The sequence below is a fragment of the Lutra lutra genome, chromosome 11, assembly GCF_902655055.1.
Source record: "Lutra lutra chromosome 11, mLutLut1.2, whole genome shotgun sequence".
In the NCBI taxonomy this organism is placed as follows: Eukaryota; Metazoa; Chordata; class Mammalia; order Carnivora; family Mustelidae; genus Lutra; species Lutra lutra.
The window spans coordinates 40,266,768-40,282,485 of record NC_062288.1 but is presented as its reverse complement, the minus strand read 5'-3'; the positions used below and the strand labels follow the sequence as shown (position 1 = coordinate 40,282,485).

General features: G+C 35.8%; 1 long non-coding RNA gene across 2 annotated transcripts in view; it reads right to left on the bottom strand.

The window, feature by feature from the left end:
* Positions 1-15,718, bottom strand: part of LOC125080896 (uncharacterized) — a 71,398-nt gene that overhangs the window by 55,110 nt on the left and 570 nt on the right. The window contains exons 2-3 of one of the 2 annotated variants that reach the window (XR_007121532.1): positions 12,658-12,814; positions 11,743-11,844 (exon numbers count right to left, since the gene is read on the bottom strand). This is a non-coding gene — a long non-coding RNA (uncharacterized LOC125080896). Of the gene's footprint in view, positions 1-11,742; positions 11,845-12,657; positions 12,815-15,718 lie in introns of those variants that run through there. The other variant, XR_007121531.1, reaches the window with a different exon arrangement.

Below are 15,718 nucleotides of genomic sequence, written 5' to 3'. Positions count from 1 at the left end.
TGAATGCTAAGGAGTTATTAATTTACTCAAAAAGAAGAATCTGACTCCAAATTTTATTTCTATCATTTGACTCATTATAGTAACTAATGAGAATTTTATTAAATATATATGTGATTCTGAAACAAATGTACGAGGCTCTGTGGCTTAGTTTCTAATTTCATTATCATGTTCTACTCAGCAATGTTGCTTGGACTAAATGCTAGTCTAGGATTTTTTCCTTAGTCCTTAGATACAGAACTTCATCTAATGGAGTTTAGGCTTAGTTCCACAAAGTCACTAGAAAACTTTGTTCATTTATAATGCAAACCATTTACACTAAGAATTTTTTTCTTTCCAGATATCGACCTCAGAAATGAACCAAGGACAGACATAGGCTTAATGACCATGGAGGCAGGGAATAAAGCAAAAAGAATGTTTTAAAGCTGACGATGAAACTCCCCCTTAGAATTATGGCACCACAGATTTATATCTGCCTAGGAGCTTAACTATTCCTGTCACTGGTCTGGGAGCCCTTAGTCTAGGGACACACCAAAACATTCTTACTTTAAAATTCTCATCTCTCTGGATGCCACATGTACCCACACCTTTATAACTCTGTATCTTTACCCTCACTGCAACCTTCTTACAACATTTGGACAATGTGTTTTATATTCCATTTAGCTGACTTCCTATGGAAAGGAATTATCTACATACATTAATTGCTGTCAGTCCCACAATAGGACTTGCCTTTTTTCTTTCCTTTCTAAAACTTTTTTCCCTAGCATTTATCTTATTCTGGTCTCTTTTGTATATCCATTACTACAGTAGTATATAGCAATAACTCACCACATTTCAGATTTGTAGTTATATCAGATGAATAGGTACCATAAGCACAAACAAGAGCAAGATGGTATTATAAAATCACAAAGGAGAATCATATACGATAAACATTCCCTTCTTCCTCATCCTCTATATGTGAATGGGAGAATTAATATAGGTTGACATAATGGCAGGGATGTTGGTACTTTAATATATAACAGTAAATGAAGAAGTGCAATTGAAAAAACCTATCTTGTGGTCGGTCATTACTGACTTGAAGTTTTAGTTCACAGGACATTTGTTTTGTTCTACATACAGTGTTTACAAAGCTTTGATAGAATTGCAGGGAAGCACCAAAAGGGGAAAATAGTATTGTAATTAATATTAATAAGCAGCCATAATTAATACCACCTCTGAAATATTTTTATCTAAATTTTAAAAGGATCCTATGATTAACAAATGGTGCTGGTATAACTGGATAGCCATATGATAAAGAATACAGTTGGACCCTTATTTCACACCATGTATAAAAACTAACTGAAAATGGATCACTGACCTAAACTTTCATGACCTTGGATTAAGCAACAGTTTCTAGATGTGACCTAAAAGCACAAGTGATAAAAAACAGATAAATTGATTTCATCTAGATTAAAAACTTAATGATAACTACGTGAGGATATATGTTATTCTGTTTAATTGTAGTAATCATTTCACAGTGTATATGTACACCAAATTATCATGTTGTGTACTTAAATATATATAGTTGCTATTTTAAAAAATATATAAATTACAAGATTAAAAACTTTTTGCTTCAATGGACACTGTCAAGAAAGTGAAAAGACAACCCACAGAATGGGAGAAATTGCAAATCATATATATCTAATAAGGAACTTGTACCCAGAATACATAAAGAATCATTCTACCACAAAAATAAAAAGACAACCCAATTTAAAAATGGGCAAAGGATTTGAATAGACATTTCTCCAAAGAAGATATACACATGTCCAATAAGCATTTGAAAAAAATGAACATCATTAGTCATTAGACAAATGCAAATCAAAACCATAATGAGACACTACTTCATTCCCACTAGAATGGCTATAATCAAAATGACAATGACAAATGTTGGCAAAGTTATGGAAAAACTGGAGTCTTCATACATTGCCAATGGTAATGTAAAATGGTACAATGGTTTGGAAACAGTATGATAGTTCGTCAAAAAGTTAAATATAGAGTTACCATATGAGTCAGCAATTCTACTCCTACTGGATCCACTCTTAGTTATATCCCATGAAAAAATGAAAACAAATCCACAGAAATTCATAATAACCAAAAAGGGGAAACAACCCAAATGTGCATCAACTGAGAAATGGAAAAATCTGTGCACCACAAAAAAATGGTACAATTTTGTATGATTTGGCCATAAAATGAAGTATCAATAGATGTTATAATATGGATGAACCCTGAAAACATGATGGTAAGGGAAAAGAAGTCAGACAAAAAGACCACACATTATATTACTTCATTTGCATGAAATGTCCAGAATAGGCGAATCGATAGAGAAAGAAAGTATATTAGTGGTTGTCAGAGCCTGGGAGAGAGGGAAACGGAATGGCTGGTAACAGGTACTGAGTTTCTTTTTAGAGTGATGGAAATATTTGGGAATTAGATAGCAACAATAGTTGCAAAATCGTAAACATACTAAAACCGTGGAGTTGTACTCTAAAATGGTAAACTTTCTGGTATATGAAATATCCATAGTTTAAGGTAAAGAAATTATGGTTCGAAAAGGCTGAAGACTCCATTAACATTGGAGGCTGGTGGTATAAGTGCGCTGAATTAGGCTAATGGTTCTCAAAATGTGGTTTGCAAATCAGCAGCATCAGTGTCACCTGGAAATTCGTTAGGTATGCACATTCTCAGGTTACACCCCAGATCAAATAAGTCAGAACCTCAGGAAGGGGGAGCCCAGCAATCTGTGTTTTAACAAACTCTACCGGTGATTTTGATGAACACTCAGGTGTTGAGAGTCACTGGATCAGTTACAACTTTAAAGCCTTCCTGCTCTCCTGGTCGCTAGATGTGTAGCCTTTGGCAAGTTTCTTGACCTTTCAGTGCCTCAAATTACTCAACCAGAGAAATCATTCTTCACAGGGTTATTATGAGCACTAAACGTTTAAAATACAAGTAATCTGCTTGGAAGAGAGTTTGCCACTCAATGAGCAGAGTACTCATAATAAGCTATTATTATGCAATAGTACTGAGCTGATACAGGAAACAAATACAGATGCCCTCTCTTGGGGAAATTAAGCCACAGATCTAAGTTTAAATTTTCTAGTAGCCAAATATAAAAAGAACTAAGATAAAGTAATAGCATATTTTATTTAACCCAATGTATTAAAAGTATTATTATTTCTTGGGGCGCCTGGGTGGCTCAGTGAGTTAAAGCCTATGCCTTTGGCTCAGGGCTCAGGTCATGTTCTCGGGGTCCTGGGATGGAGCCCTGCATCAGGCCTCCCTGCTGAGCAGGGAGCCTGCTTCCCCTCCCCGTCACCACCCTCCCCCCCACCACCACCTCTCTGCCTACTTGTGATCTCTGTCAAATAAATAAATAAAATCTTTAAAAAAAATTTTTAAAAATAAAAATATTATCATTTCAACATGTAATCAACATAAAAAATGTTTAGATAGCTTGCATTCTCTTTTTCAAACTGAATCATCAAAATCCTGTATATTTTATACTTAGAGAACATCTCAATTTGGACTAGCCACATTTCAATTGCCCAGTAGTCACCATTGGCTGATTCCTGGTGTATTGGACCACAAAGTTCTTAACTCGAATGCTGTGCTCTTTTTCTCGCCTAAAGTTCCTAAGACTGCAGCATGTTGTCTGCCTGAAGGGAATAATCAGATGGGGAAAAGTCATGAAGCATCCTTTCCTGACATATTCCATCTTAAAAGGTGATACTGGTTTGCAGATGAGCCTCCAACCTATGTCCTCAACTGCATATTGTTACACAAGGATGATCTGGTGAACTGCCTGAGGAGAATCTTAAGGGAGAAACATAGTAGGCTGCAGGCTTTCTTGTACTGCTCCCTCTTTTATCCATAGAGTCTAGAAAACTTACCAGACACAAAGCAGACACTCAGCACAATTTTTTCAATTAATGAATAAACATTAAGAGTGCTTTTCTAACTTAACTTTTAATTTTATTATAATTTTTCAAATACCTGAAAACATCTAATAATTTCTTTCACAATGTCTTTACTTCTCAAAAGCAGATCCAGTTTTTGTTTTTTAAATTGATTTGCTTATGCTTCTCCTTACATTTAAATATTCATCAAGCGCTTAATAAAGATTAGGTTTCAAAAGCATGAGCCCATAATAGTATTGCTAATATTAGGGGTGTATTTTCTGTTACAGAAGACATATTTCATATTTATGTAAATAACATACAAATATCACAAATATAATTTTGTTTGGATTTTTTTTAAGATTTTATTTATTTATTTGACAGAGAGATCATAAGCAGGCAGAGAGGCAGGCAGAGAGAGAGGAGGAAGCAGGCTCCCCACTGAGCAGAGAGCCCGATGCGGGGCTCGATCCCAGGACCCTGATATCATGACCTGAGCCGAAGGCAGTGGCTTAACCCACTGAGCCACCCAGGCGCCCCTGTTTGGATTTTTTTATTGTGATCTAAGAATAAACAGAAGGAAATATCCAGAGTTTCAGTATTGATGAGCATTCCTCATTCTCAGTAGCAGTAACTATGGGATATATTTTTACATTAAGGGGCCATATGCCTGGATAAAGCTGACATTACTACAGCAAGTAACCTGCAGAAACACTGTTGACATGTGGGTGGAGTGGTTTCCCAGAGAGGTTGCTACCTGGCATGAATTAGTTTCTTACTGAGTTCCTAGGATCCTAGAAGCAAGATGTTGTGGGTAGTTAACTCAGAGTAAAAGACAAGGTCCTATTAACAACCCAGAAGGCTTCTTTGACTCACTCTATACTTTTCCTTATGCTCATTCTTCTCCAGCCACACTAGCCTCCTTCCTGTTCCTCAGATACACCAGGTTTTCTCCAACCTTCCTGCTCTGCTGAATGTTCTCCCCCCCCCACAAATCCACCTGGCTACCTCCTTTCACTTCCAACCTTGCTCAGATGTTGCCTCCCTGAGTTCTACCCTGATTGCACTATTAAATACAGTCACTTCCCCACATTCCACCCCGGACCCCTCATTTTCTTAAGCCTACTTTTTACCCCACTTAGCTCTTACCACCCCTTAATATATGATACACCACCCTGTGTCGTTCCTCATACTAGAATAAAAGTATCTCAAGGTCAGAGATTTTGTCTGTTTTGTTCACTGATGTACCGTTTCCTAGAGTAGTGGCTGGTGTACAGCAGGCACTCCATAAATCCTTGTTGAATGAACAGTTCACTCATAGAACAGATTCTTCAATAGATTTTTTTCCCTTTTCACTTTTTAAGCCCATTCTAGTATTAAGATCATCTGGGAGGTTTTGCAAGCCTGACTGAGAAGTTGAACTCTCCCCACTTTTTGGTTGGGCTTGCTCACTGAAGGGTCCTGTCTCTGGAATTCATTTCTCTGGGCAGGTTGCCAGAGCCTGAATTTGTCGTCTTTAGTGTATGATGCAAGATTTAGGGTTTTTGTTTTTCTTTTTGGAGGGGCGTGTTTTAATTTTGGCTAACTTTATTGTTTTGTCTGGGGTTTTATTCTTGTGTTGAGTTTTGTTTGTCTGGGTTGATCAAGCAATTTAGCAACTATTCTTCAGAGCTATGGAATACTAGAAATTAGAGCTGGAAAAGACCTCATGGTTGATCCAGTCCATCCCCCTTGCCATTGAAGTCTTGCTCTTCATAATACAATATCCATAGCTTTGTTCAATGAGGTTTTAAATGTCCTCAGAGATTCCTTTAGGCGCCCACTCAACTAACCTAATACTCTCAACAATTAACAAAAATTCCCAGAGTATGTCTAAACTCTCCCTTTCATATTTTCATTTTATTTATATCTGTAGTCCAAGGTAGCAGGCCTTTTCTCTTACAGGATTTTACATCTTTCAAAGAAGTGTGGACTTACATTTCAGCTCTCAACAGACTTATATTTCTGCTCTTAACAGTTCTTTAGCCAAACTCTACATGTGTTCCTACTTTTCTTCATTCTCTTCAATTTTGGTTTTGCTTAGTAAATTCTTTCAAACTCCTCACCTTGATTTTTAGTATGTGTAGTTTCACTAGTCATCCACTGAATGACTGTAAAACAATGCTTTTCCTTCTGAAACCTTAAGACAAAGCACTGCCATCTACCATATGAAATTGCAAATATATCCAATTTGCTGCCATAATCAAGCTAGGCTGTTTTTATTTTATTCATCAGAATATTAAACAAGTTCTGTGCAATGCTCTTCCCTTGCCTTTACAATTTTGATGGTAATTGTGTAATATCAGACATCTCACTTAAGCCCTTTGTACTTTTGTTTTTATATCTGCAAAAGGAGAGAATAACAGCAGCAGCCTCCTTTGCTATAATCTTACGAAAATAAAGATGTTATTATAGGGCTAGAAAGAGACCTTTCAGAGATAAAAACCTTTCATTTCCTAGCTTTCAGACAGAATCACATAGGATAAATTATTTTCAATACTATGAAGTTCAAATGGCACTCTTTTTTTCCCTGGTTTATAGTAATTTATGCTAAATCAGTGCAACTCAAACTAATTGAAGTGAAGGGCAAATTTCACAAGTTTCCAAATGCCATGGACTGATTTTTGTAAAATACAAAAATCATAGAGTTGGGGGAAGTGGCAATGTCAAAGTGCTCTAAGAGTCACTTTTTGTATTTATCTTTTCCTAGACAGGCACTGGTCCACGGACCCTACTTTGAGTGGCCCTAACAATCATTTTCCTCACTTTCAGATTCAGATACTTTATAAATATTTCCCTTCTGAAGATTCACATAATACTTGCTTTTACTTTTCAGCTTGTTTTCTGCCTCACTTGAAAATCAACTTTTAGAAAACAGAAGAGCCAATCAATTAATCATTTTCCCAAAACATTTGGTTACCTATTTCCCATTTATTTATTTTCACTTTTTCCAAAGTGTAATAATCCCTAATTTACTTTGTAAAATCAAATCTAATGAAAAATACTTTTACAAAAGAAAAAAAAAACAATCTCTTGGGGTTTATACCAAGTCAGTACTTTACAGGATAGTCTCTTGGTCAAACAATGCCAGCAGCCTCACTTCTCAAACTGCCCCTAGTCTCTAGCAATCCTGACCAATGCTAGAGCAACACTGTTAACAGCAGAAATCCACCAACTTCCAAGAAGGTAAAAAACACTCTCACTTATTCCACCCTGCCTGGCACTCTGCCATCAACCTGCACTTTTTGGATTTAAGACACAGATTATATGTCAGCAATAACTGGAGTAGCTATTACATAAGCTGGTTATGAGATGCCATGTGCTTTCAACCGGCATCTTTTATAGTTTGGACATTACAAAAATTTAGTTTTAGCACTCTTTTCTGAAATAAGCTTCTCTTATTTTTAGTGGGTTTTAATTATTTTGAGAGGGAATTAAATAAAAATATACTGAAATATCATTTCTCCAGGGAATAAAAAAAATAAAGTTTATAGGAAAACATGAAATGTGAGGAAATATTAAATATAGTAAACTGCACAAATGTAATACATAACTTACACATTGGGCTTTTTATGATCTAAAAATCTATTCCAAGGAAAAGAAAAAGTGAAATTTGAAGACTTATGAGCTTGTTTCAAAAAATACTAAAAATAAGTTCCAGCTGGTGTGAGAACATGGTAAAGGTAGAACATGGTACCAGGGTAAATAATAGCACAGGAGGGTGAGGCACTAGAGAGGGAAACTTTAAATGCAGAACATTTTATACTGCTTTTTAAAGGGATTTTTACAAAAGTAAGAAAACATACATACACACATCAATAGCAGAGAAAATGTACTAAAACAATATATCAGATGATGTTTTCTTTACACAGTTTTCCAAGAGTAAGCACATGGCTAATATGGATTAATCACTAATGAATTTAATAAAGTGAATAGATTATTAGGTCCTAGAGCCAGTTATAGTTATTTTATTTTCTAATGTTTCAATGTGCCAGATGTTTCATAAAAATAGTTTTTACTATTTAAAATGATTTATGAAGCTAGAATGCCCAACTTTTATTTCTGTGTTAAAATTTAAGAGTTAAAAATCATTAACAAACAGAATTTGCAGTTCAGTTAGCAGTCACTGAATATAAAAAGAGTTCTTAAAATGCTCCTCTTCAGAGCCATTCTCGTTCCCATAGAAACCAATGTGAGATCCTGGAAAACAAGGTAAGTTCTAAAATAATCACCATTATAAATACCCATTATATAAATGTAAATACAGGCAATTGAAATGATTTAGATGATTTTGAAATTGCATATCATTTCCCAAACCATAATGATTCCTTCAGAGTGGTTCTTGTCTGTCATATAAATACAGCATTTACAAAATTTTTAAAATTCTTATGATTTACTTGTGAGACCATAATCGCCTTTTCAAACAAGTCTTGGGCATGCAAATATCGATTTTTGAACATGTATTTTGGTGCAAGATGGAAATTTTGGCTGGGCTTTTCCTTTGTGGTAGATTAAGTACTTATCATTATTAGTATTTCAATTTTATATAACCATTTCTTTATTCATTATTAATTGTTCTACAATGAGATCTAGATTTTTGGAGAGTTATTTTACAATTATAACTTTCACATTTTTACTTATGCAAGCATTTTGTCACATTAAAAGAGCCAAGAACTCTTCTTTTATTGAGATAGTAATTCTTCTGAGAGTCCAGAACCAGCCACTGAGTATAGAGCACTCATAATATTAATGAAGATGTGAGTGTGTGTTCACAGATATATACGCCTCTAATAGATAAGCCTCCTAGGGATAGGAGCAAGAGCATTTCAGGGGTAAAGCTCTAATAGCAAGAAACAAGCATTTTAATTTAGTATGGCTGTTGAAGGAGTTCTGGACATGCCACCCCAAAACATGTCACTTTGGTATAGTGATTATTTTGAGGGAAAGGCACCTGAAAAACAACAGATATAGGGGGAGGTTTTCTTTGAACTTCCCTTAACGGCCTAAAGACAGAGCCTTCAAAAGGAATTCAGTTGCCATAAATCCCCTTCCTGGGATTGACTCCTACCACGGGGAGGGAACTAGAAGTCAAGTCAACACACAGACACACTTTGTCATAAATTATCATATTTCCTATATATTCTTCTAACAGCCCATTCATCTTTCCTAAAAATAACTTCCTTTCCCCTAAATTGCCTACATCCCCTCCTTCCACTGTTAAAGATGGCATACAAGCTCTCAAATCTCACCACTTCTTTGGGTATTCACTTTTTCTTTTCCTGTGATGCCCTGGTGTGCATAATAATAAAAATTAATAAGTTTGTTTACCTTTGCTCCTATTAATCTGCCTGTTGTCAATTTATTTTATAGACCCAGTTATTGAACCTAGGAGAACAAAGGGAAAGTCTTTTCTCCCCTACACCATTAAAAGAGCCACAAGTTATAGACTAGTCATGCAGTATTGTTAGCTGGATCAATGATCAGAAAGTCAGGTATTTTCTCTTACATTTCATCTAAACACTTGCTTCTTAAAAGGCAGTCTCCAGGCCAGCAAAATGAAAGCTTGTTAAAAATGTAGAATTTCGGGCACCTGGGTGGCTCAGTGGGTTAAGCCACTGCCTTCAGCTCAGGTCATGATCTCAGGGTCCTGGGATCAAGTCCTGCATCAGGTTCTCTGCTCAGCAGGGAGCCTGCTTCCCTCTCTCTCTCTCTGCCTGCCTCTCTGCCTGCTTGTGATCTCTGCCTGTCAAATAAATAAATAAAATCTTAAAAAAAATGTAGAATTTCAGGGGCGCCTGCATGGCTCAGTGGGTTAAGCCTCTGCCTTTGGCTCGGGTCGTGATCTCAGGGTCCTGGGATCGAGCCCCAGATGGGGCTCTCTGCTCAGCGGGGAGCCTGCTTTCCCCCTTTCTCTCTGCCTGCCTCTCTGCCTACCTGTGATCTCTCTCTCTCTCTCTCTCTCTAATAAATAAATAAAATATTTTTTTAAAAATGTAGAATTTCAGGCCCTAGGTAGACCAGCTGATTCAGAAGCTGCATTTTAATAAGATCACCAGAGGTGAATGCATATTAAAGTTTAGAAACATAGCCAGTCTCAAATATTTGCTCCAAGCAAATTCTAGCTTAATTCCAGGTGAACTGATGGAAGCTAAAAAAACCTACTAGGATATAAACTCTAAGAGGGGAGGGACTATATCTGCATGTGGCATCTGCATATCATACAGTTTAGAGCAAAATCCATAAACAATGTTAAATAACTTTGAGAAAAGAGAATGGAAAATATCACATTATTACAAAAATGACATATTTCAGGTTTTATGTTTTTTAAAAAAAAGTTCTTATATTTCATTTTGTTTTTACTCACTCCCCCAAACCAAACCATTAAACAAACATACATCATATACAAAAATCAACTTAAAGTGGATGAAAGATTTAAATGTAAGACCTGAAGTTGTGAAATTCCTGAAAGAAAACGTAGTCAAGAGCTACATGACATTGATCTAGGCAGTAATTTCTTGGATATGACACCAAAAGCACAAGCCATAAAGCAAAAATAGAAAAGAGGTACTACATCAAACTAAAAAATTCTGCACAGAAAAAAATAATCCACAGAGGCAAGTTACAGAATGGGAGAAAATATGTGCAACCTATATGTAACTAATAAGGGGTTAATCTCCAAAATATATATGAACTCCTTACAATTCAATAGCAAAAACCCCAAAAACCAAATTAAGAAATGGGCAAAGGGGGGCACCTGAGGGTGGCTCAGTCAGTTAAGCTTTTGACTGTTGACTTTGGCTCAGGTCATGACCTGAGGGTCATAAGATCAAGTCCCACACTGAGTTCTGCATTGGGTGTGGGGCCTGCTTAAGATTCTCTCTCTGCCTCTGCCCCTCTCTCCACCTCATACATGCATCCTCTCTTGTTCAAAAAAAAAAAAAAGGAAAAAGAAAAATGAGCAAAGGACTTTAATAGACATTTCCCTAAAGAAAACATACAAATGACCAATAGGTATGTGAAAAGATAAACAACATCATGAAAAATCAAGGAAATGCAAATAAAACCACAATGAGATATCACCATCTCACATCTATTTCTCAGGGTGGCAATAATAACAATAATGATAATGATAATAATAAAAAAAATGTAACATGTATTGACAAGGATGTGGAGAAATTATAACCCTTATGTACTATTCTGGGAAATGTAAAATGATGTGGCCCCTATAGAAAACAATATGAAGATCTTCCCAAAAATTACAAATAGAACTATTATACAGTCCAGCAATTCCACTTCTGGGAATTTATTCAAAAGAACTGAAATCAGGATCTCAAGAAAATATCTGCACTCCCATGTTTTTTTGCAGCATTGTTCACAGTAAGCAAGATATAGAAACAACCTAAATTCCCATTGACAGAAAAAGGGATGGAATATTACTCAGCCTTAAAAAAGAAGGAAATTCTGCCATATTCAACAACACGGATGAACCTGGAGAACATTATGATAAATAAAATAAACCAGTCACAGAAGGACAAATATTGCATGATTCCACTTACATGGGGTGTTTATAATAGTCAAACTCATAAAAACAGAATAAAATGGTGATTGCCAGGGGTTGGAAAAAGAGAAATGGGGAATTGCTGTTAAAGTTTCAATTATTCAAAATGAGTAAGTTCTAGAGATCTGCTGTACAGCACCATGCCTATAGTTAATACTGTATTGTGCATTCAAAAATGTGAAAGCGTAGATATATTAAGTGCTCTTACCACAACAAATTTAAAAAAGTAGATCACAGCAGGGCTTACAGCTAGCTGCAGGTGTTCAGAGCCTGACCTCACAGTTACAGTCCACTTTTCTTAAAGACCTTCAAGATCTGTTTTAGGGGAAGGTGAATAAATTTTAAAGGCCCAGAAAGAATGAAAATGTGAACATGGAGCTGTAGATTTATATGAAATAAAAGATGTTCTAAAAAAGATATCCCGAAGTCTACTTTCTATATCTCATCCTTTCTACATTTCCCTGCTTTTAGGTCCCTTGTTGCAAATTGCATATGGCTTAGTATGGTTTAGTATGCCCCACCCTTCCAAATTTCCATTTTCTCCTAACAGAGTTACACTTGCCTTTATCACAAATATATGTGAAATTTTGATGATCTTGTTGGTTAAATGCCCGAATGTTGTGACCCGGTGGGAAGAGGAAGGTCCTGAAGGTCTGTCTTACGGATTTAATTTCATCTAGGACCTGTCCTTTGGACACTCAGAGGCTCCAGCAAACAACTGTGTTCTGGAGGTTAGAAAGGACAGATTAAAAGATAGATAGGGCACAGCAAAAGTTGAGTACTTCTTGATGACAAGCACAGCTGGAATTAATTTTTTTTTTCTAATCTCAAGAAGTGGTGTGAATTGCTAGAGGGTAGGAATCAAAATCAACATCGTCATTCTTCTGATTTCAAACTCTTACTATTTATTGTTCATCATATGTCAGGCATCCTTCTGAGTGTGCTTTATACGAAATAGTTTATTTAATCCTTCCAACAACCTCATAGAGAAGGTAACTGATTACTCCCATGTCAAAGATGAGTGAACTGAGACCCAAGAGGGAAAGTAATTTTCTAGGGCCTCATAGCTGGTAAGCAGCAGAGCCTGAATTAACTCGAGTGATTCTGGCACCAAAGCTTTTTACATACCGCGGAAGGACATCCTAGAGACTTGATGTGTAGACCTGTCTCCTCAGTTCTTCATGGCTGGCTAATTAGCTGTACCTTCCTGAGGTCAAATGAAGTGACTCTGAAATCGGTCCTTCCTCCAGATATCAGGCATTTAGCAGTCCCTGGCCATTTCTTCCTGGATAGAGATAAATATAGAAAGATCAATCTTGTAGAATCCATTCTGCCTAGTAACTGATAGTCATTCTACAGGAAACTTAAGGATTCAGGTATTTGTGGTATAACTATAATTATAAAGATCCCAAACAGGACTTCAAGGAAAAAAATATTTGTTAGAGACAAATTCAATCACCTACTATAAAATATGCTGCTATCTTGATTTCTTGTGAAGTTAAATATAATCAACCAATTACAGATATGATATATAGGAAAAGGCATAATTGTGATTGCAGAGCTTCTCTCTAATGTTATAGAGGGTTTCCTTGCTACATACAGCTAAGACAATCTTAAGATTCCATTTTCTTCCTCATTCTACCTCTTTGCTGTCTCTACTTTGGTCTACATTTATGTATTTCTGCCATTTTCCTACATATGTACATGTTCAGTAGTGTTAGAAAGAAATGATTTCAGGGTTCTTGTGTCAGCTATCTGTCTCCACACACTGAGGTGTTTTTTTTCCTTATCCTTTAAAAAGCCCTTAGAATACAATAGCTCCATCACTTCTCAGCACTGTGACCTTGGCCACATTACAACCTCTCTGTCCCTTATTTCCCACAAGTACTAAATAGATTTAAATTGTATTCACTTAATCCAAAAGAAGGACTTGGCATAGTGCCTGATACAAAGTAAACACTAAATACAGGTTAGCTATTATTATTATTATTACTATTACTACTATTAACTTGTGGAGGAACTCACTTCTTCCCAAAGTATTACCAAGATATCATCTAGGAAATAAAACCTACATTTAAAGACTTTCAGCGTTAGCAGGGAGGATCTGACAGATATTAAAGTTTAAGATCCTTATTTAATAAGAGCTAACATGTATTGATTACTTATTACATGCCAGGTATTGGGTTATGCCCCATACACACACACACACACACACACACACACAAATGTGTGTGTGTGTGTGTGTACATACAGAGAGAGTCACTTAATCTTTGCTTTAACTCTACAAATCACTAAAATTACTTTAGAGAAACTAAGCAATTTGCCTAATCCTCCTGTGTAAGAATTGAGTCTAGTATAAAGTCCATCAAATATGATTCTTACATGCTTAAGTTAGGAAAGCAATAATGCCTCTTACACTTTAATAGCAATCATTTCCCAGAGGTTTTCCATGTGCCATGCCCATTTAAATGTGAAGTTGCTCATTATGGCATGTGCCATGATGATTAAAATACATTATTTCAGGGGTGCTTGGGTAGTTCAATCGGTTAAGCCTCTGACTCTTGATATCAGCTCAGGTCTTGATCTCAAAAAAAGTTATTTCAGTGGTTCCAGCATTCTGGACTTAATGGATCAGTAAATTTTTCAATTTCAAAAATTGGAGACTTAACATAAAATTGTTGTTTTTAATTATTCCTTTAAATATATTCAATTTTATGAGGGAAATCACTATATCACCATTGATTTTTTTCTTTTGCGAATTGATATAAACATCAATCACATATCAGATAAATTAAATAATGCACTTAGAATTTGGCATTCCTGACTCCTTGGCCAAATTTTTTATAGCACTTTAAAAAATTCAGATACACTTCACATAACATAAAATTTATCATTTTAAAGTGTACACTTCAGTAGTTTTTAGTATATTCACTGTTTAGTATATTCACTGATAGTATATTCAACCATCATCATCACCTAATTCCAAAATATTTTTATCATCCCACAAACCTCATACCTATTAGCAGTTAGTCCCAATTCCCCCCTTCCTCATCTCCTGGCAGCCATTAATTTTTCTGTCTCTATGGATACAACCTCAGGCAAATCTTTTATTTCTGCACAAAATGGCTGTCTCAGATCTATGATTTGTTTTCTTTTTTTTTTTTTTTTAAAGATTTTATTTATTTATTTGACAGACAGAGATCACAAGCAGGCAGAGAGGCAGGCAGAGAGAGAGGAGGAAGCAGGCTCCATGCTGAGCAGAGAGCCCGATGCGGGGCTCAATCCCAGGACCCTGAGATCATGACCTGAGCCAAAGGCAGGGGCTTAACCCACTGAGCCACCCAGGCGCCCCTATGACTTGTTTTCTATTCCTTGCTGCCTAAATCAAACTGCCTGCCCAAAGCTTTACCTTGGTGTGTCGTTCCCAGTGGCATATGTAATATATATGATAGACAGCATGAAAGTACAAAATTCTAAGAGGTCCCATCAGGGTTAGCAAATGCTGCCATACTTAAAAATTTTAATATGAAGAAATATACCATATATTTTCTATATTTACACTGTCCACATTTACTTAGAGTTTTAGTTTACTTCTAATTTTAATTCCAATTTTAGATTTTCCTCATCTTTTCCTTCTCTTCTTTTGGTATTTATTCATATAACATGTCAAATTACATACATTTTGAACTTAATTTGAAGGCTGCTAATGTTTTCAGTAACCACTACAAATCAAATAGTATTAATAAGGGCCATCTAATTTTTTTTTTTATATTTACATCTAATTGAGGTTCCCAAATTCTGGTCCAAATCTGTGCTATATTTACTTGCTCTATTCTCTGTACATCCATACGCTCTGTTCATTTCTCAGATAATTTCCATTTAAAATAGAAATTCAAATGTATTACTATGTTCCATTGTGATTTATCGGTTTACATGTCTCTGAATGGACTCTGAACTCCTGGAACAGAAGGACTTTGTTTATATCTGTTTGATTTCCAATATGGTGCCCGGTGCATGGCATGAACTAACACACCTACTGTTGTTGAATGAAGGAACAGGATTTAAATATACAAGCAAGCATATGTATCACAATTTATACACCTAATTATATGTTATATTACATTATAATATTACATACACATGTAAGTTTTATAAGCTCACAGCTACATTAAAAATATTTAATATTTGA